Source organism: Hyla sarda, unplaced genomic scaffold, assembly GCF_029499605.1.
Source record: "Hyla sarda isolate aHylSar1 unplaced genomic scaffold, aHylSar1.hap1 scaffold_1263, whole genome shotgun sequence".
Lineage (NCBI taxonomy): Eukaryota > Metazoa > Chordata > Amphibia > Anura > Hylidae > Hyla > Hyla sarda.
In genome coordinates, this window is record NW_026607885.1 from 86,504 (window position 1) to 106,242 (window position 19,739).

Genomic DNA, 19,739 nt, shown 5'->3' on the forward strand with positions numbered 1-19,739 from the left:
CGTCTATTACGGACTTCATAGAAGCAACAGGAGATTGTTGCATCCATCTTGAACCCTCAGAACTACAGTGCTATGATGTCACTCACTTCCACAGGCCTTGCAGAGTGTAAACAACAACAACCCAGCTTTGTTGTGTATGTAACCAAAGGGATTTGTGATGTCACCTAGAACCTTCACAGCAGCGACAGCTTTATGAGGAGCATCAGCACTGCTCTGCCTGAGCAGAACCATCACCGCCATAGGTTGTCAAATAACCCGGATTTAACCCACACAGGTAAGTCCAATGGGGTGCAGGCATGTCCTCTATGCTTACAGCTTCCCGTGGGTGTTGGTTTGATACCGTTTGGGGACAGCCAAGGAGGCATCTGCAGGCAACAAAGGTAGGTGTGTGCTTGTGTGTGTGTTTCCTATGCAGATCCTAAGCCCAGTGTCACATGCAAGTAGGAGGAGTAAGAAGGGTTCCTGGCAAATCCGGGTTATGGATTGCATTTAAAAAGGCCCCGTGGGAGTGCAATGGGCCCCTGTCTTGCTGCTTAGCAATAATGGTATGGGTTTAGGTTCTGCTGTGTGTACTGGTGGTTGACTGCCCCCCAGCCCAGAGTGTGCATGGAAAATTGTCTGGCAGCCTCCCTGACAGCAAGCAGTGATAGTGCCCATGAAGGGGACCTTGTTGGGCCCGCCCCTTTCACGGTTATCGCTTCTCGGCCTTTCGGCTAAGATCAAGTGTAGTATCTGTTCTTATCAGTTTAATATCTGATACGTCCCCTATCTGGGGACCATATATTAAATGGATTTTTGAGAACGGGGGCCGATTTCGAAGCTTGCTTCCGTCGCCCTATGCATTGACCCGATATGGCAGTATCTTCGGGTACAGTGCACCACCCCCTTACAGGGTTAAAAAGAAAGATTCCTACTTTCATTGCTACCTGCTTGCTGGCTAGCCAGCTAGCCAGCCCTGTGGGCCTTGCTGCTGCTGCAGCCAAAAAACAAAAGGTGGTGCTGCTGCTGCTTCTGCTGCTTCTGCTTCTGCTTGTGTCTGGCCCCTGTTGGAGCGTCCAGGCACAGGACTTCTGCTGCTGCTGACTAAATGGCCTCCTTAATTGGATCATTTGAGTAGCCAGCACACCTGTGCAGGTAGGGCATGACATGATAGGCAGCTGCCTTGATAGCGGGTGGGTGCTGAATGTTCCTAATTGACAAAATAAGATTAATGCTTATGAAGAAATATAAAATCTCATCCCTTCCCCAATATCGCGCCACACCCCTACCCCTTAATTCCCTGGTTGAACGTGATGGACATATGTCTTTTTTCGACCGTACTAACTATGTAACTATGTAACATAACATGGGGGGGGGGGGGGGGGGGGGTCTCCCGGCTGTTCACACAGGTGTGTCATTGCTGTACATTGACCATGCATTGCTTCTGTGGTATTGCAAAGGCAAAGACAAATGCTTCCAGCCATCCATTGCACTAATGGATTGGTCATCAGCTGGCTGTCTATGTCCCGCATCAATATAGACCAAAGTACAGAGGGTTAGGCTATGCTATTGTGCACCTACCTGATGCATCAGAAGGTGCGAGGCCCTTGCTAAATTCTGTGCACAGACTTTGAGATCTATGCTTTAGACTGTATCTAAACCTGCTCCAACATGGACTGACATTCTGGCCTACTTTCAGCCGATGCGACTTGTCTGTCGCTGAACAGTCGCTTTTTATGTATTCAGCACCTATGTATAATGTTGTAAAAATGCTCTAGAAGCTAAAGTCGCAGAAATGTCACACATATTTGGCCTGCAACTTTCTGTGCGACAAATTCAGACAGGAAAAATCAGTATAAATCCTTAGAAAATTATCCCCCAGTGTCTCCATCTGCTGGCGGTATTGAATAAGCATTGCTGCACTGATGGGGTATGCATTAGACGAAAAAAAAGAAGAAAAAGAAGAATAATACGCCCAGAAAAGAGGCGAAAAGGAGAAAAACGTAAAAAAACGTGAAAAAAAAGTAAGAGGAAGAGAAGGGAAAAAAAGGTGGAAATGGGTTTAAAAGTGATTTCGGCGGAGAAATATATATATATATATATATATATATATATATATATATATATATATATATGCGCACACACACACATAGATATAAACGTATTCTCCGTTGAGATATTGCAGCCGCTGCTGTGTCCAGGCCCAGGAGCCTTAGCACTGTGCTGTGATGTCACTCAATACCACTGACATCACTAGGTGTAAACAACATCTCTCCTTTGCTGTGTATGTGACTATGGAGCTGTTTGGTGATGTCGTCTATTACGGCCTTCATAGAAGCAACAGGAGATTGTTGCATCCATCTTGAACCCTCAGAACTACAGTGCTATGATGTCACTCACTTCCACAGGCCTTGCAGAGTGTAAACAACAACAACCCAGCTTTGTTGTGTATGTAACCAAAGGGATTTGTGATGTCACCTAGAACCTTCACAGCAGCGACAGCTTTATGAGGAGCATCAGCACTGCTCTGCCTGAGCAGAACCATCACCGCCATAGGTTGTCAAATAACCCGGATTTAACCCACACAGGTAAGTCCAATGGGGTGCAGGCATGTCCTCTATGCTTACAGCTTCCCGTGGGTGTTGGTTTGATACCGTTTGGGGACAGCCAAGGAGGCATCTGCAGGCAACAAAGGTAGGTGTGTGCTTGTGTGTGTGTTTCCTATGCAGATCCTAAGCCCAGTGTCACATGCAAGTAGGAGGAGTAAGAAGGGTTCCTGGCAAATCCGGGTTATGGATTGCATTTAAAAAGGCCCCGTGGGAGTGCAATGGGCCCCTGTCTTGCTGCTTAGCAATAATGGTATGGGTTTAGGTTCTGCTGTGTGTACTGGTGGTTGACTGCCCCCCAGCCCAGAGTGTGCATGGAAAATTGTCTGGCAGCCTCCCTGACAGCAAGCAGTGATAGTGCCCATGAAGGGGACCTTGTTGGGCCCGCCCCTTTCACGGTTATCGCTTCTCGGCCTTTTGGCTAAGATCAAGTGTAGTATCTGTTCTTATCAGTTTAATATCTGATACGTCCCCTATCTGGGGACCATATATTAAATGGATTTTTGAGAACGGGGGCCGATTTCGAAGCTTGCTTCCGTCGCCCTATGCATTGACCCGATATGGCAGTATCTTCGGGTACAGTGCACCACCCCCTTACAGGGTTAAAAAGAAAGATTCCTACTTTCATTGCTACCTGCTTGCTGGCTAGCCAGCTAGCCAGCCCTGTGGGCCTTGCTGCTGCTGCAGCCAAAAAACAAAAGGTGGTGCTGCTGCTGCTTCTGCTGCTTCTGCTTCTGCTTGTGTCTGGCCCCTGTTGGAGCGTCCAGGCACAGGACTTCTGCTGCTGCTGACTAAATGGCCTCCTTAATTGGATCATTTGAGTAGCCAGCACACCTGTGCAGGTAGGGCATGACATGATAGGCAGCTGCCTTGATAGCGGGTGGGTGCTGAATGTTCCTAATTGACAAAATAAGATTAATGCTTATGAAGAAATATAAAATCTCATCCCTTCCCCAATATCGCGCCACACCCCTACCCCTTAATTCCCTGGTTGAACGTGATGGACATATGTCTTTTTTCGACCGTACTAACTATGTAACTATGTAACATAACATGGGGGGGGGGGGGGGTCTCCTGGCTGTTCACACAGGTGTGTCATTGCTGTACATTGACCATGCATTGCTTCTGTGGTATTGCAAAGGCAAAGACAAATGCTTCCAGCCATCCATTGCACTAATGGATTGGTCATCAGCTGGCTGTCTATGTCCCGCATCAATATAGACCAAAGTACAGAGGGTTAGGCTATGCTATTGTGCACCTACCTGATGCATCAGAAGGTGCGAGGCCCTTGCTAAATTCTGTGCACAGACTTTGAGATCTATGCTTTAGACTGTATCTAAACCTGCTCCAACATGGACTGACATTCTGGCCTACTTTCAGCCGATGCGACTTGTCTGTCGCTGAACAGTCGCTTTTTATGTATTCAGCACCTATGTATAATGTTGTAAAAATGCTCTAGAAGCTAAAGTCGCAGAAATGTCACACATATTTGGCCTGCAACTTTCTGTGCGACAAATTCAGACAGGAAAAATCAGTATAAATCCTTAGAAAATTATCCCCCAGTGTCTCCATCTGCTGGCGGTATTGAATAAGCATTGCTGCACTGATGGGGTATGCATTAGACGAAAAAAAAGAAGAAAAAGAAGAATAATACGCCCAGAAAAGAGGCGAAAAGGAGAAAAACGTAAAAAAACGTGAAAAAAAAGTAAGAGGAAGAGAAGGGAAAAAAAGGTGGAAATGGGTTTAAAAGTGATTTCGGCGGAGAAATATATATATATATATATATATATATATATATATATATGCGCACACACACACATAGATATAAACGTATTCTCCGTTGAGATATTGCAGCCGCTGCTGTGTCCAGGCCCAGGAGCCTTAGCACTGTGCTGTGATGTCACTCAATACCACTGACATCACTAGGTGTAAACAACATCTCTCCTTTGCTGTGTATGTGACTATGGAGCTGTTTGGTGATGTCGTCTATTACGGCCTTCATAGAAGCAACAGGAGATTGTTGCATCCATCTTGAACCCTCAGAACTACAGTGCTATGATGTCACTCACTTCCACAGGCCTTGCAGAGTGTAAACAACAACAACCCAGCTTTGTTGTGTATGTAACCAAAGGGATTTGTGATGTCACCTAGAACCTTCACAGCAGCGACAGCTTTATGAGGAGCATCAGCACTGCTCTGCCTGAGCAGAACCATCACCGCCATAGGTTGTCAAATAACCCGGATTTAACCCACACAGGTAAGTCCAATGGGGTGCAGGCATGTCCTCTATGCTTACAGCTTCCCGTGGGTGTTGGTTTGATACCGTTTGGGGACAGCCAAGGAGGCATCTGCAGGCAACAAAGGTAGGTGTGTGCTTGTGTGTGTGTTTCCTATGCAGATCCTAAGCCCAGTGTCACATGCAAGTAGGAGGAGTAAGAAGGGTTCCTGGCAAATCCGGGTTATGGATTGCATTTAAAAAGGCCCCGTGGGAGTGCAATGGGCCCCTGTCTTGCTGCTTAGCAATAATGGTATGGGTTTAGGTTCTGCTGTGTGTACTGGTGGTTGACTGCCCCCCAGCCCAGAGTGTGCATGGAAAATTGTCTGGCAGCCTCCCTGACAGCAAGCAGTGATAGTGCCCATGAAGGGGACCTTGTTGGGCCCGCCCCTTTCACGGTTATCGCTTCTCGGCCTTTTGGCTAAGATCAAGTGTAGTATCTGTTCTTATCAGTTTAATATCTGATACGTCCCCTATCTGGGGACCATATATTAAATGGATTTTTGAGAACGGGGGCCGATTTCGAAGCTTGCTTCCGTCGCCCTATGCATTGACCCGATATGGCAGTATCTTCGGGTACAGTGCACCACCCCCTTACAGGGTTAAAAAGAAAGATTCCTACTTTCATTGCTACCTGCTTGCTGGCTAGCCAGCTAGCCAGCCCTGTGGGCCTTGCTGCTGCTGCAGCCAAAAAACAAAAGGTGGTGCTGCTGCTGCTTCTGCTGCTTCTGCTTCTGCTTGTGTCTGGCCCCTGTTGGAGCGTCCAGGCACAGGACTTCTGCTGCTGCTGACTAAATGGCCTCCTTAATTGGATCATTTGAGTAGCCAGCACACCTGTGCAGGTAGGGCATGACATGATAGGCAGCTGCCTTGATAGCGGGTGGGTGCTGAATGTTCCTAATTGACAAAATAAGATTAATGCTTATGAAGAAATATAAAATCTCATCCCTTCCCCAATATCGCGCCACACCCCTACCCCTTAATTCCCTGGTTGAACGTGATGGACATATGTCTTTTTTCGACCGTACTAACTATGTAACTATGTAACATAACATGGGGGGGGGGGGGGGGGGGGTCTCCTGGCTGTTCACACAGGTGTGTCATTGCTGTACATTGACCATGCATTGCTTCTGTGGTATTGCAAAGGCAAAGACAAATGCTTCCAGCCATCCATTGCACTAATGGATTGGTCATCAGCTGGCTGTCTATGTCCCGCATCAATATAGACCAAAGTACAGAGGGTTAGGCTATGCTATTGTGCACCTACCTGATGCATCAGAAGGTGCGAGGCCCTTGCTAAATTCTGTGCACAGACTTTGAGATCTATGCTTTAGACTGTATCTAAACCTGCTCCAACATGGACTGACATTCTGGCCTACTTTCAGCCGATGCGACTTGTCTGTCGCTGAACAGTCGCTTTTTATGTATTCAGCACCTATGTATAATGTTGTAAAAATGCTCTAGAAGCTAAAGTCGCAGAAATGTCACACATATTTGGCCTGCAACTTTCTGTGCGACAAATTCAGACAGGAAAAATCAGTATAAATCCTTAGAAAATTATCCCCCAGTGTCTCCATCTGCTGGCGGTATTGAATAAGCATTGCTGCACTGATGGGGTATGCATTAGACGAAAAAAAAGAAGAAAAAGAAGAATAATACGCCCAGAAAAGAGGCGAAAAGGAGAAAAACGTAAAAAAACGTGAAAAAAAAGTAAGAGGAAGAGAAGGGAAAAAAAGGTGGAAATGGGTTTAAAAGTGATTTCGGCGGAGAAATATATATATATATATATATATATATATATATATATATATGCGCACACACACACATAGATATAAACGTATTCTCCGTTGAGATATTGCAGCCGCTGCTGTGTCCAGGCCCAGGAGCCTTAGCACTGTGCTGTGATGTCACTCAATACCACTGACATCACTAGGTGTAAACAACATCTCTCCTTTGCTGTGTATGTGACTATGGAGCTGTTTGGTGATGTCGTCTATTACGGCCTTCATAGAAGCAACAGGAGATTGTTGCATCCATCTTGAACCCTCAGAACTACAGTGCTATGATGTCACTCACTTCCACAGGCCTTGCAGAGTGTAAACAACAACAACCCAGCTTTGTTGTGTATGTAACCAAAGGGATTTGTGATGTCACCTAGAACCTTCACAGCAGCGACAGCTTTATGAGGAGCATCAGCACTGCTCTGCCTGAGCAGAACCATCACCGCCATAGGTTGTCAAATAACCCGGATTTAACCCACACAGGTAAGTCCAATGGGGTGCAGGCATGTCCTCTATGCTTACAGCTTCCCGTGGGTGTTGGTTTGATACCGTTTGGGGACAGCCAAGGAGGCATCTGCAGGCAACAAAGGTAGGTGTGTGCTTGTGTGTGTGTTTCCTATGCAGATCCTAAGCCCAGTGTCACATGCAAGTAGGAGGAGTAAGAAGGGTTCCTGGCAAATCCGGGTTATGGATTGCATTTAAAAAGGCCCCGTGGGAGTGCAATGGGCCCCTGTCTTGCTGCTTAGCAATAATGGTATGGGTTTAGGTTCTGCTGTGTGTACTGGTGGTTGACTGCCCCCCAGCCCAGAGTGTGCATGGAAAATTGTCTGGCAGCCTCCCTGACAGCAAGCAGTGATAGTGCCCATGAAGGGGACCTTGTTGGGCCCGCCCCTTTCACGGTTATCGCTTCTCGGCCTTTTGGCTAAGATCAAGTGTAGTATCTGTTCTTATCAGTTTAATATCTGATACGTCCCCTATCTGGGGACCATATATTAAATGGATTTTTGAGAACGGGGGCCGATTTCGAAGCTTGCTTCCGTCGCCCTATGCATTGACCCGATATGGCAGTATCTTCGGGTACAGTGCACCACCCCCTTACAGGGTTAAAAAGAAAGATTCCTACTTTCATTGCTACCTGCTTGCTGGCTAGCCAGCTAGCCAGCCCTGTGGGCCTTGCTGCTGCTGCAGCCAAAAAACAAAAGGTGGTGCTGCTGCTGCTTCTGCTGCTTCTGCTTCTGCTTGTGTCTGGCCCCTGTTGGAGCGTCCAGGCACAGGACTTCTGCTGCTGCTGACTAAATGGCCTCCTTAATTGGATCATTTGAGTAGCCAGCACACCTGTGCAGGTAGGGCATGACATGATAGGCAGCTGCCTTGATAGCGGGTGGGTGCTGAATGTTCCTAATTGACAAAATAAGATTAATGCTTATGAAGAAATATAAAATCTCATCCCTTCCCCAATATCGCGCCACACCCCTACCCCTTAATTCCCTGGTTGAACGTGATGGACATATGTCTTTTTTCGACCGTACTAACTATGTAACTATGTAACATAACATGGGGGGGGGGGGGGTCTCCTGGCTGTTCACACAGGTGTGTCATTGCTGTACATTGACCATGCATTGCTTCTGTGGTATTGCAAAGGCAAAGACAAATGCTTCCAGCCATCCATTGCACTAATGGATTGGTCATCAGCTGGCTGTCTATGTCCCGCATCAATATAGACCAAAGTACAGAGGGTTAGGCTATGCTATTGTGCACCTACCTGATGCATCAGAAGGTGCGAGGCCCTTGCTAAATTCTGTGCACAGACTTTGAGATCTATGCTTTAGACTGTATCTAAACCTGCTCCAACATGGACTGACATTCTGGCCTACTTTCAGCCGATGCGACTTGTCTGTCGCTGAACAGTCGCTTTTTATGTATTCAGCACCTATGTATAATGTTGTAAAAATGCTCTAGAAGCTAAAGTCGCAGAAATGTCACACATATTTGGCCTGCAACTTTCTGTGCGACAAATTCAGACAGGAAAAATCAGTATAAATCCTTAGAAAATTATCCCCCAGTGTCTCCATCTGCTGGCGGTATTGAATAAGCATTGCTGCACTGATGGGGTATGCATTAGACGAAAAAAAAGAAGAAAAAGAAGAATAATACGCCCAGAAAAGAGGCGAAAAGGAGAAAAACGTAAAAAAACGTGAAAAAAAAGTAAGAGGAAGAGAAGGGAAAAAAAGGTGGAAATGGGTTTAAAAGTGATTTCGGCGGAGAAATATATATATATATATATATATATATATATATATATATATATATGCGCACACACACACATAGATATAAACGTATTCTCCGTTGAGATATTGCAGCCGCTGCTGTGTCCAGGCCCAGGAGCCTTAGCACTGTGCTGTGATGTCACTCAATACCACTGACATCACTAGGTGTAAACAACATCTCTCCTTTGCTGTGTATGTGACTATGGAGCTGTTTGGTGATGTCGTCTATTACGGCCTTCATAGAAGCAACAGGAGATTGTTGCATCCATCTTGAACCCTCAGAACTACAGTGCTATGATGTCACTCACTTCCACAGGCCTTGCAGAGTGTAAACAACAACAACCCAGCTTTGTTGTGTATGTAACCAAAGGGATTTGTGATGTCACCTAGAACCTTCACAGCAGCGACAGCTTTATGAGGAGCATCAGCACTGCTCTGCCTGAGCAGAACCATCACCGCCATAGGTTGTCAAATAACCCGGATTTAACCCACACAGGTAAGTCCAATGGGGTGCAGGCATGTCCTCTATGCTTACAGCTTCCCGTGGGTGTTGGTTTGATACCGTTTGGGGACAGCCAAGGAGGCATCTGCAGGCAACAAAGGTAGGTGTGTGCTTGTGTGTGTGTTTCCTATGCAGATCCTAAGCCCAGTGTCACATGCAAGTAGGAGGAGTAAGAAGGGTTCCTGGCAAATCCGGGTTATGGATTGCATTTAAAAAGGCCCCGTGGGAGTGCAATGGGCCCCTGTCTTGCTGCTTAGCAATAATGGTATGGGTTTAGGTTCTGCTGTGTGTACTGGTGGTTGACTGCCCCCCAGCCCAGAGTGTGCATGGAAAATTGTCTGGCAGCCTCCCTGACAGCAAGCAGTGATAGTGCCCATGAAGGGGACCTTGTTGGGCCCGCCCCTTTCACGGTTATCGCTTCTCGGCCTTTTGGCTAAGATCAAGTGTAGTATCTGTTCTTATCAGTTTAATATCTGATACGTCCCCTATCTGGGGACCATATATTAAATGGATTTTTGAGAACGGGGGCCGATTTCGAAGCTTGCTTCCGTCGCCCTATGCATTGACCCGATATGGCAGTATCTTCGGGTACAGTGCACCACCCCCTTACAGGGTTAAAAAGAAAGATTCCTACTTTCATTGCTACCTGCTTGCTGGCTAGCCAGCTAGCCAGCCCTGTGGGCCTTGCTGCTGCTGCAGCCAAAAAACAAAAGGTGGTGCTGCTGCTGCTTCTGCTGCTTCTGCTTCTGCTTGTGTCTGGCCCCTGTTGGAGCGTCCAGGCACAGGACTTCTGCTGCTGCTGACTAAATGGCCTCCTTAATTGGATCATTTGAGTAGCCAGCACACCTGTGCAGGTAGGGCATGACATGATAGGCAGCTGCCTTGATAGCGGGTGGGTGCTGAATGTTCCTAATTGACAAAATAAGATTAATGCTTATGAAGAAATATAAAATCTCATCCCTTCCCCAATATCGCGCCACACCCCTACCCCTTAATTCCCTGGTTGAACGTGATGGACATATGTCTTTTTTCGACCGTACTAACTATGTAACTATGTAACATAACATGGGGGGGGGGGGGGGGGGGGGTCTCCTGGCTGTTCACACAGGTGTGTCATTGCTGTACATTGACCATGCATTGCTTCTGTGGTATTGCAAAGGCAAAGACAAATGCTTCCAGCCATCCATTGCACTAATGGATTGGTCATCAGCTGGCTGTCTATGTCCCGCATCAATATAGACCAAAGTACAGAGGGTTAGGCTATGCTATTGTGCACCTACCTGATGCATCAGAAGGTGCGAGGCCCTTGCTAAATTCTGTGCACAGACTTTGAGATCTATGCTTTAGACTGTATCTAAACCTGCTCCAACATGGACTGACATTCTGGCCTACTTTCAGCCGATGCGACTTGTCTGTCGCTGAACAGTCGCTTTTTATGTATTCAGCACCTATGTATAATGTTGTAAAAATGCTCTAGAAGCTAAAGTCGCAGAAATGTCACACATATTTGGCCTGCAACTTTCTGTGCGACAAATTCAGACAGGAAAAATCAGTATAAATCCTTAGAAAATTATCCCCCAGTGTCTCCATCTGCTGGCGGTATTGAATAAGCATTGCTGCACTGATGGGGTATGCATTAGACGAAAAAAAAGAAGAAAAAGAAGAATAATACGCCCAGAAAAGAGGCGAAAAGGAGAAAAACGTAAAAAAACGTGAAAAAAAAGTAAGAGGAAGAGAAGGGAAAAAAAGGTGGAAATGGGTTTAAAAGTGATTTCGGCGGAGAAATATATATATATATATATATATATATATATATATATATATATGCGCACACACACACATAGATATAAACGTATTCTCCGTTGAGATATTGCAGCCGCTGCTGTGTCCAGGCCCAGGAGCCTTAGCACTGTGCTGTGATGTCACTCAATACCACTGACATCACTAGGTGTAAACAACATCTCTCCTTTGCTGTGTATGTGACTATGGAGCTGTTTGGTGATGTCGTCTATTACGGCCTTCATAGAAGCAACAGGAGATTGTTGCATCCATCTTGAACCCTCAGAACTACAGTGCTATGATGTCACTCACTTCCACAGGCCTTGCAGAGTGTAAACAACAACAACCCAGCTTTGTTGTGTATGTAACCAAAGGGATTTGTGATGTCACCTAGAACCTTCACAGCAGCGACAGCTTTATGAGGAGCATCAGCACTGCTCTGCCTGAGCAGAACCATCACCGCCATAGGTTGTCAAATAACCCGGATTTAACCCACACAGGTAAGTCCAATGGGGTGCAGGCATGTCCTCTATGCTTACAGCTTCCCGTGGGTGTTGGTTTGATACCGTTTGGGGACAGCCAAGGAGGCATCTGCAGGCAACAAAGGTAGGTGTGTGCTTGTGTGTGTGTTTCCTATGCAGATCCTAAGCCCAGTGTCACATGCAAGTAGGAGGAGTAAGAAGGGTTCCTGGCAAATCCGGGTTATGGATTGCATTTAAAAAGGCCCCGTGGGAGTGCAATGGGCCCCTGTCTTGCTGCTTAGCAATAATGGTATGGGTTTAGGTTCTGCTGTGTGTACTGGTGGTTGACTGCCCCCCAGCCCAGAGTGTGCATGGAAAATTGTCTGGCAGCCTCCCTGACAGCAAGCAGTGATAGTGCCCATGAAGGGGACCTTGTTGGGCCCGCCCCTTTCACGGTTATCGCTTCTCGGCCTTTTGGCTAAGATCAAGTGTAGTATCTGTTCTTATCAGTTTAATATCTGATACGTCCCCTATCTGGGGACCATATATTAAATGGATTTTTGAGAACGGGGGCCGATTTCGAAGCTTGCTTCCGTCGCCCTATGCATTGACCCGATATGGCAGTATCTTCGGGTACAGTGCACCACCCCCTTACAGGGTTAAAAAGAAAGATTCCTACTTTCATTGCTACCTGCTTGCTGGCTAGCCAGCTAGCCAGCCCTGTGGGCCTTGCTGCTGCTGCAGCCAAAAAACAAAAGGTGGTGCTGCTGCTGCTTCTGCTGCTTCTGCTTCTGCTTGTGTCTGGCCCCTGTTGGAGCGTCCAGGCACAGGACTTCTGCTGCTGCTGACTAAATGGCCTCCTTAATTGGATCATTTGAGTAGCCAGCACACCTGTGCAGGTAGGGCATGACATGATAGGCAGCTGCCTTGATAGCGGGTGGGTGCTGAATGTTCCTAATTGACAAAATAAGATTAATGCTTATGAAGAAATATAAAATCTCATCCCTTCCCCAATATCGCGCCACACCCCTACCCCTTAATTCCCTGGTTGAACGTGATGGACATATGTCTTTTTTCGACCGTACTAACTATGTAACTATGTAACATAACATGGGGGGGGGGGGGGGGGGGGTGTCTCCTGGCTGTTCACACAGGTGTGTCATTGCTGTACATTGACCATGCATTGCTTCTGTGGTATTGCAAAGGCAAAGACAAATGCTTCCAGCCATCCATTGCACTAATGGATTGGTCATCAGCTGGCTGTCTATGTCCCGCATCAATATAGACCAAAGTACAGAGGGTTAGGCTATGCTATTGTGCACCTACCTGATGCATCAGAAGGTGCGAGGCCCTTGCTAAATTCTGTGCACAGACTTTGAGATCTATGCTTTAGACTGTATCTAAACCTGCTCCAACATGGACTGACATTCTGGCCTACTTTCAGCCGATGCGACTTGTCTGTCGCTGAACAGTCGCTTTTTATGTATTCAGCACCTATGTATAATGTTGTAAAAATGCTCTAGAAGCTAAAGTCGCAGAAATGTCACACATATTTGGCCTGCAACTTTCTGTGCGACAAATTCAGACAGGAAAAATCAGTATAAATCCTTAGAAAATTATCCCCCAGTGTCTCCATCTGCTGGCGGTATTGAATAAGCATTGCTGCACTGATGGGGTATGCATTAGACGAAAAAAAAGAAGAAAAAGAAGAATAATACGCCCAGAAAAGAGGCGAAAAGGAGAAAAACGTAAAAAAACGTGAAAAAAAAGTAAGAGGAAGAGAAGGGAAAAAAAGGTGGAAATGGGTTTAAAAGTGATTTCGGCGGAGAAATATATATATATATATATATATATTATATATATATATATATATATATGCGCACACACACACATAGATATAAACGTATTCTCCGTTGAGATATTGCAGCCGCTGCTGTGTCCAGGCCCAGGAGCCTTAGCACTGTGCTGTGATGTCACTCAATACCACTGACATCACTAGGTGTAAACAACATCTCTCCTTTGCTGTGTATGTGACTATGGAGCTGTTTGGTGATGTCGTCTATTACGGCCTTCATAGAAGCAACAGGAGATTGTTGCATCCATCTTGAACCCTCAGAACTACAGTGCTATGATGTCACTCACTTCCACAGGCCTTGCAGAGTGTAAACAACAACAACCCAGCTTTGTTGTGTATGTAACCAAAGGGATTTGTGATGTCACCTAGAACCTTCACAGCAGCGACAGCTTTATGAGGAGCATCAGCACTGCTCTGCCTGAGCAGAACCATCACCGCCATAGGTTGTCAAATAACCCGGATTTAACCCACACAGGTAAGTCCAATGGGGTGCAGGCATGTCCTCTATGCTTACAGCTTCCCGTGGGTGTTGGTTTGATACCGTTTGGGGACAGCCAAGGAGGCATCTGCAGGCAACAAAGGTAGGTGTGTGCTTGTGTGTGTGTTTCCTATGCAGATCCTAAGCCCAGTGTCACATGCAAGTAGGAGGAGTAAGAAGGGTTCCTGGCAAATCCGGGTTATGGATTGCATTTAAAAAGGCCCCGTGGGAGTGCAATGGGCCCCTGTCTTGCTGCTTAGCAATAATGGTATGGGTTTAGGTTCTGCTGTGTGTACTGGTGGTTGACTGCCCCCCAGCCCAGAGTGTGCATGGAAAATTGTCTGGCAGCCTCCCTGACAGCAAGCAGTGATAGTGCCCATGAAGGGGACCTTGTTGGGCCCGCCCCTTTCACGGTTATCGCTTCTCGGCCTTTTGGCTAAGATCAAGTGTAGTATCTGTTCTTATCAGTTTAATATCTGATACGTCCCCTATCTGGGGACCATATATTAAATGGATTTTTGAGAACGGGGGCCGATTTCGAAGCTTGCTTCCGTCGCCCTATGCATTGACCCGATATGGCAGTATCTTCGGGTACAGTGCACCACCCCCTTACAGGGTTAAAAAGAAAGATTCCTACTTTCATTGCTACCTGCTTGCTGGCTAGCCAGCTAGCCAGCCCTGTGGGCCTTGCTGCTGCTGCAGCCAAAAAACAAAAGGTGGTGCTGCTGCTGCTTCTGCTGCTTCTGCTTCTGCTTGTGTCTGGCCCCTGTTGGAGCGTCCAGGCACAGGACTTCTGCTGCTGCTGACTAAATGGCCTCCTTAATTGGATCATTTGAGTAGCCAGCACACCTGTGCAGGTAGGGCATGACATGATAGGCAGCTGCCTTGATAGCGGGTGGGTGCTGAATGTTCCTAATTGACAAAATAAGATTAATGCTTATGAAGAAATATAAAATCTCATCCCTTCCCCAATATCGCGCCACACCCCTACCCCTTAATTCCCTGGTTGAACGTGATGGACATATGTCTTTTTTCGACCGTACTAACTATGTAACTATGTAACATAACATGGGGGGGGGGGGGGGGGTCTCCTGGCTGTTCACACAGGTGTGTCATTGCTGTACATTGACCATGCATTGCTTCTGTGGTATTGCAAAGGCAAAGACAAATGCTTCCAGCCATCCATTGCACTAATGGATTGGTCATCAGCTGGCTGTCTATGTCCCGCATCAATATAGACCAAAGTACAGAGGGTTAGGCTATGCTATTGTGCACCTACCTGATGCATCAGAAGGTGCGAGGCCCTTGCTAAATTCTGTGCACAGACTTTGAGATCTATGCTTTAGACTGTATCTAAACCTGCTCCAACATGGACTGACATTCTGGCCTACTTTCAGCCGATGCGACTTGTCTGTCGCTGAACAGTCGCTTTTTATGTATTCAGCACCTATGTATAATGTTGTAAAAATGCTCTAGAAGCTAAAGTCGCAGAAATGTCACACATATTTGGCCTGCAACTTTCTGTGCGACAAATTCAGACAGGAAAAATCAGTATAAATCCTTAGAAAATTATCCCCCAGTGTCTCCATCTGCTGGCGGTATTGAATAAGCATTGCTGCACTGATGGGGTATGCATTAGACGAAAAAAAAGAAGAAAAAGAAGAATAATACGCCCAGAAAAGAGGCGAAAAGGAGAAAAACGTAAAAAAACGTGAAAAAAAAGTAAGAGGAAGAGAAGGGAAAAAAAGGTGGAAATGGGTTTAAAAGTGATTTCGGCGGAGAAATATATATATATATATATATATATATATATATATATATATATATATATATATGCGCACACACACACATAGATATAAACGTATTCTCCGTTGAGATATTGCAGCCGCTGCTGTGTCCAGGCCCAGGAGCCTTAGCACTGTGCTGTGATGTCACTCAATACCACTGACATCACTAGGTGTAAACAACATCTCTCCTTTGCTGTGTATGTGACTATGGAGCTGTTTGGTGATGTCGTCTATTACGGCCTTCATAGAAGCAACAGGAGATTGTTGCATCCATCTTGAACCCTCAGAACTACAGTGCTATGATGTCACTCACTTCCACAGGCCTTGCAGAGTGTAAACAACAACAACCCAGCTTTGTTGTGTATGTAACCAAAGGGATTTGTGATGTCACCTAGAACCTTCACAGCAGCGACAGCTTTATGAGGAGCATCAGCACTGCTCTGCCTGAGCAGAACCATCACCGCCATAGGTTGTCAAATAACCCGGATTTAACCCACACAGGTAAGTCCAATGGGGTGCAGGCATGTCCTCTATGCTTACAGCTTCCCGTGGGTGTTGGTTTGATACCGTTTGGGGACAGCCAAGGAGGCATCTGCAGGCAACAAAGGTAGGTGTGTGCTTGTGTGTGTGTTTCCTATGCAGATCCTAAGCCCAGTGTCACATGCAAGTAGGAGGAGTAAGAAGGGTTCCTGGCAAATCCGGGTTATGGATTGCATTTAAAAAGGCCCCGTGGGAGTGCAATGGGCCTCCTGTCTTGCTGCTTAGCAATAATGGTATGGGTTTAGGTTCTGCTGTGTGTACTGGTGGTTGACTGCCCCCCAGCCCAGAGTGTGCATGGAAAATTGTCTGGCAGCCTCCCTGACAGCAAGCAGTGATAGTGCCCATGAAGGGGACCTTGTTGGGCCCGCCCCTTTCACGGTTATCGCTTCTCGGCCTTTTGGCTAAGATCAAGTGTAGTATCTGTTCTTATCAGTTTAATATCTGATACGTCCCCTATCTGGGGACCATATATTAAATGGATTTTTGAGAACGGGGGCCGATTTCGAAGCTTGCTTCCGTCGCCCTATGCATTGACCCGATATGGCAGTATCTTCGGGTACAGTGCACCACCCCCTTACAGGGTTAAAAAGAAAGATTCCTACTTTCATTGCTACCTGCTTGCTGGCTAGCCAGCTAGCCAGCCCTGTGGGCCTTGCTGCTGCTGCAGCCAAAAAACAAAAGGTGGTGCTGCTGCTGCTTCTGCTGCTTCTGCTTCTGCTTGTGTCTGGCCCCTGTTGGAGCGTCCAGGCACAGGACTTCTGCTGCTGCTGACTAAATGGCCTCCTTAATTGGATCATTTGAGTAGCCAGCACACCTGTGCAGGTAGGGCATGACATGATAGGCAGCTGCCTTGATAGCGGGTGGGTGCTGAATGTTCCTAATTGACAAAATAAGATTAATGCTTATGAAGAAATATAAAATCTCATCCCTTCCCCAATATCGCGCCACACCCCTACCCCTTAATTCCCTGGTTGAACGTGATGGACATATGTCTTTTTTCGACCGTACTAACTATGTAACTATGTAACATAACATGGGGGGGGGGGGGGGGGGTCTCCTGGCTGTTCACACAGGTGTGTCATTGCTGTACATTGACCATGCATTGCTTCTGTGGTATTGCAAAGGCAAAGACAAATGCTTCCAGCCATCCATTGCACTAATGGATTGGTCATCAGCTGGCTGTCTATGTCCCGCATCAATATAGACCAAAGTACAGAGGGTTAGGCTATGCTATTGTGCACCTACCTGATGCATCAGAAGGTGCGAGGCCCTTGCTAAATTCTGTGCACAGACTTTGAGATCTATGCTTTAGACTGTATCTAAACCTGCTCCAACATGGACTGACATTCTGGCCTACTTTCAGCCGATGCGACTTGTCTGTCGCTGAACAGTCGCTTTTTATGTATTCAGCACCTATGTATAATGTTGTAAAAATGCTCTAGAAGCTAAAGTCGCAGAAATGTCACACATATTTGGCCTGCAACTTTCTGTGCGACAAATTCAGACAGGAAAAATCAGTATAAATCCTTAGAAAATTATCCCCCAGTGTCTCCATCTGCTGGCGGTATTGAATAAGCATTGCTGCACTGATGGGGTATGCATTAGACGAAAAAAAAGAAGAAAAAGAAGAATAATACGCCCAGAAAAGAGGCGAAAAGGAGAAAAACGTAAAAAAACGTGAAAAAAAAGTAAGAGGAAGAGAAGGGAAAAAAAGGTGGAAATGGGTTTAAAAGTGATTTCGGCGGAGAAATATATATATATATATATATATATATATATATATATATATATATATGCGCACACACACACATAGATATAAACGTATTCTCCGTTGAGATATTGCAGCCGCTGCTGTGTCCAGGCCCAGGAGCCTTAGCACTGTGCTGTGATGTCACTCAATACCACTGACATCACTAGGTGTAAACAACATCTCTCCTTTGCTGTGTATGTGACTATGGAGCTGTTTGGTGATGTCGTCTATTACGGCCTTCATAGAAGCAACAGGAGATTGTTGCATCCATCTTGAACCCTCAGAACTACAGTGCTATGATGTCACTCACTTCCACAGGCCTTGCAGAGTGTAAACAACAACAACCCAGCTTTGTTGTGTATGTAACCAAAGGGATTTGTGATGTCACCTAGAACCTTCACAGCAGCGACAGCTTTATGAGGAGCATCAGCACTGCTCTGCCTGAGCAGAACCATCACCGCCATAGGTTGTCAAATAACCCGGATTTAACCCACACAGGTAAGTCCAATGGGGTGCAGGCATGTCCTCTATGCTTACAGCTTCCCGTGGGTGTTGGTTTGATACCGTTTGGGGACAGCCAAGGAGGCATCTGCAGGCAACAAAGGTAGGTGTGTGCTTGTGTGTGTGTTTCCTATGCAGATCCTAAGCCCAGTGTCACATGCAAGTAGGAGGAGTAAGAAGGGTTCCTGGCAAATCCGGGTTATGGATTGCATTTAAAAAGGCCCCGTGGGAGTGCAATGGGCCCCTGTCTTGCTGCTTAGCAATAATGGTATGGGTTTAGGTTCTGCTGTGTGTACTGGTGGTTGACTGCCCCCCAGCCCAGAGTGTGCATGGAAAATTGTCTGGCAGCCTCCCTGACAGCAAGCAGTGATAGTGCCCATGAAGGGGACCTTGTTGGGCCCGCCCCTTTCACGGTTATCGCTTCTCGGCCTTTTGGCTAAGATCAAGTGTAGTATCTGTTCTTATCAGTTTAATATCTGATACGTCCCCTATCTGGGGACCATATATTAAATGGATTTTTGAGAACGGGGGCCGATTTCGAAGCTTGCTTCCGTCGCCCTATGCATTGACCCGATATGGCAGTATCTTCGGGTACAGTGCACCACCCCCTTACAGGGTTAAAAAGAAAGATTCCTACTTTCATTGCTACCTGCTTGCTGGCTAGCCAGCTAGCCAGCCCTGTGGGCCTTGCTGCTGCTGCAGCCAAAAAACAAAAGGTGGTGCTGCTGCTGCTTCTGCTGCTTCTGCTTCTGCTTGTGTCTGGCCCCTGTTGGAGCGTCCAGGCACAGGACTTCTGCTGCTGCTGACTAAATGGCCTCCTTAATTGGATCATTTGAGTAGCCAGCACACCTGTGCAGGTAGGGCATGACATGATAGGCAGCTGCCTTGATAGCGGGTGGGTGCTGAATGTTCCTAATTGACAAAATAAGATTAATGCTTATGAAGAAATATAAAATCTCATCCCTTCCCCAATATCGCGCCACACCCCTACCCCTTAATTCCCTGGTTGAACGTGATGGACATATGTCTTTTTTCGACCGTACTAACTATGTAACTATGTAACATAACATGGGGGGGGGGGGGGGGGGTCTCCTGGCTGTTCACACAGGTGTGTCATTGCTGTACATTGACCATGCATTGCTTCTGTGGTATTGCAAAGGCAAAGACAAATGCTTCCA

General features: G+C 46.5%; 9 non-coding genes across 9 annotated transcripts; all 9 read left to right on the forward strand.

The window, feature by feature from the left end:
- Positions 1 to 693: 693 nt before the first annotated feature.
- Positions 694 to 884, forward strand: LOC130304125 (U2 spliceosomal RNA). Its single transcript, XR_008853930.1, has one exon. It is a non-coding gene; the product is annotated as a U2 spliceosomal RNA (small nuclear RNA).
- Positions 885 to 2,986: 2,102 nt separating this feature from the next.
- LOC130304116 (U2 spliceosomal RNA) lies at positions 2,987 to 3,177 on the forward strand. Its single transcript, XR_008853921.1, has one exon. It is a non-coding gene; the product is annotated as a U2 spliceosomal RNA (small nuclear RNA).
- A 2,084-nt stretch (positions 3,178 to 5,261) lies between these two features.
- On the forward strand, positions 5,262 to 5,452 carry LOC130304117 (U2 spliceosomal RNA). Its single transcript, XR_008853922.1, has one exon. It is a non-coding gene; the product is annotated as a U2 spliceosomal RNA (small nuclear RNA).
- A 2,091-nt stretch (positions 5,453 to 7,543) lies between these two features.
- On the forward strand, positions 7,544 to 7,734 carry LOC130304118 (U2 spliceosomal RNA). Its single transcript, XR_008853923.1, has one exon. It is a non-coding gene; the product is annotated as a U2 spliceosomal RNA (small nuclear RNA).
- A 2,089-nt stretch (positions 7,735 to 9,823) lies between these two features.
- Positions 9,824 to 10,014, forward strand: LOC130304119 (U2 spliceosomal RNA). Its single transcript, XR_008853924.1, has one exon. It is a non-coding gene; the product is annotated as a U2 spliceosomal RNA (small nuclear RNA).
- A 2,094-nt stretch (positions 10,015 to 12,108) lies between these two features.
- On the forward strand, positions 12,109 to 12,299 carry LOC130304121 (U2 spliceosomal RNA). Its single transcript, XR_008853926.1, has one exon. It is a non-coding gene; the product is annotated as a U2 spliceosomal RNA (small nuclear RNA).
- A 2,100-nt stretch (positions 12,300 to 14,399) lies between these two features.
- Positions 14,400 to 14,590, forward strand: LOC130304122 (U2 spliceosomal RNA). The gene has a single exon (XR_008853927.1). It is a non-coding gene; the product is annotated as a U2 spliceosomal RNA (small nuclear RNA).
- Positions 14,591 to 16,691: 2,101 nt separating this feature from the next.
- Positions 16,692 to 16,882, forward strand: LOC130304123 (U2 spliceosomal RNA). Its single transcript, XR_008853928.1, has one exon. It is a non-coding gene; the product is annotated as a U2 spliceosomal RNA (small nuclear RNA).
- Positions 16,883 to 18,977: 2,095 nt separating this feature from the next.
- On the forward strand, positions 18,978 to 19,168 carry LOC130304124 (U2 spliceosomal RNA). The gene has a single exon (XR_008853929.1). It is a non-coding gene; the product is annotated as a U2 spliceosomal RNA (small nuclear RNA).
- The last annotated feature ends 571 nt before the right edge of the window (positions 19,169 to 19,739 follow it).